This window comes from Arachis hypogaea, chromosome 13, assembly GCF_003086295.3.
Source record: "Arachis hypogaea cultivar Tifrunner chromosome 13, arahy.Tifrunner.gnm2.J5K5, whole genome shotgun sequence".
Taxonomy (NCBI): domain Eukaryota; kingdom Viridiplantae; phylum Streptophyta; class Magnoliopsida; order Fabales; family Fabaceae; genus Arachis; species Arachis hypogaea.
The window spans coordinates 56,338,375-56,340,394 of record NC_092048.1 but is presented as its reverse complement, the minus strand read 5'-3'; positions in this window follow the sequence as shown (position 1 = coordinate 56,340,394).

Genomic DNA, 2,020 nt, shown 5'->3' with positions numbered 1-2,020 from the left:
GTGCAAAGGCATTTTACATGCCTAATTTGGTGCAGGGATGTAAATGCCTTGACACCTCATGATCTGTGGACCCCACAGGATCATCTCAGGATCTGTGGACCCCACAGGATCATCTCAGGATCTGTGGACCCCACAGGATCCCCACATACCTCCACTCACTCTCTTCTCTCTTCTCAATCATCCTCTACTCCCAATAAACACTCTTCCCTATTAACCCTTTACCACTCACATCCGTACACCCACTTACCTTCAAAATTCAACATCTCTTCCCTACCCAATCCCACCCATATGGCTGAATACACACCTCCCTCCATCCCCCCCATATCTTCTTTTTCTTCTTCTATTCCTTCTTCTTTTGCTCGAGGGCGAGCAACATTCTAAGTTTGGTGTGGTAAAAGCATAGCTTTTTTATTTTTTCCATAACCATTGATGGCACCTAAGGCCAGAGAAACCTCTAGAAAGAAGAAAGGGAAGACAAAAGCTTCCATCAAGGGTCTATAGCTCAGTGGTAGAACATTTGACTGCAAATCAAGAGATCCCTGAGATACCTCAGGGGATACATTTTCTTCCACACAATTATTGGAAGCAACTAAGGGTGGAACATCAAGAGCACTCCATCATGCTCCATGAAATAAGAGAAGATCAAAAAGCAATGAGGGAGGAGCAACAAAGACAAGGAAGAGACATAGAAGAGCTCAAGGACATCATTGGTACCTCAAGAAGGAAACGCCACCATCACTAAGGTGGATTCATTCCTTGTTCTTGTTTCTTCTGTTTTTCGTTTGCTATGTTATGTGCTTATCTATGTTTGTGTCTTCATCACATGATCATTAGTAGTTAGTAACTATGTCTTAAAAGTTATGAATGTCCTATGAATCCATCACCTCTCTTAAAATAAAAACTGTTTTAATTCAAAAGAACAAGAAGTACATGAGTTTTGAATTTATCCTTGAACTTAGTTTAATTATATTGATGTGGTGACAATGCTTCTTGTTTTCTGAATGTATGCTTGAACAGTGCATATGTCTTTTGAAGTTGTTGTTTAAGAATGTTAAATATGTTGGCTCTTGAAAGAATGATGACTAGGAGACATGTTATTTGATAATCTGAAAAATCATAAAAATGATTCTTGAAGCAAGAAAAAGCAGCAAAGAACAAAGCTTGCAAAAAAAAATAATAGAAAGAAAAGCAAGCAGAAAAAGCCAAAAGCTCTTAAAACTAAGAGGCAAGAGCAAAAAGCCAATAACCCTTAAAACCAAAAGGCAAGGGCAATAAAAAAGATCCCAAGGCTTTGAGCATCAGTGGATAGGAGGGCCTAAAGGAATAAAATCCTGGTCTAAGCGGCTAAACTAAGCTGTCCCTAACCATGTGCTTGTGGCGTGTAGGTGTGAAGTGAAAACTTGAGACTGAGCGGTTAAAGTCAAGGTCCAAAGCAAAAAAAAGAGTGTGCTTAAGAACCCTGGACACCTCTAATTGGGGACTTTAGCAAAGCTGAGTCACAATCTGAAAAGGTTCACCCAATTATGTGTCTGTGGCATTTATGTATCCGGTGGTAATACTGGAAAACAAAGTGCTTAGGGCCACGGCCAAGACTCATAAAATAGCTGTGTTCAAGAATCATCATACTGAACTAGGAGAATCAATAACACTATCTGAACTCTGAGTTTCTATAGATGCCAATCATTCTGAACCTCAATGGATAAAGTGAGATGCCAAAACTATTCAAGAGGCAAAAAGCTATAAGTCCCGCTCATTTGATTGGAGCTATGTTTCATTGATAGTTTGGAATTTATAGTATATTCTATTCTTTTTATCCTATTTTGATTTTCAGTTGCTTGGGGACAAGCAACAATTTAAGTTTGGTGTTGTGATGAGCGGATAATTTATACGCTTTTTGGCATTGTTTTTAGTATATTTTTAGTAGAATCTAGTTACTTTTAGGGATGTTTTTAATAGATTTTATGTTAAATTCACATTTCTGGACTTTACTATGAGTTTGTGTGTTTTTCTGTGATTTCAG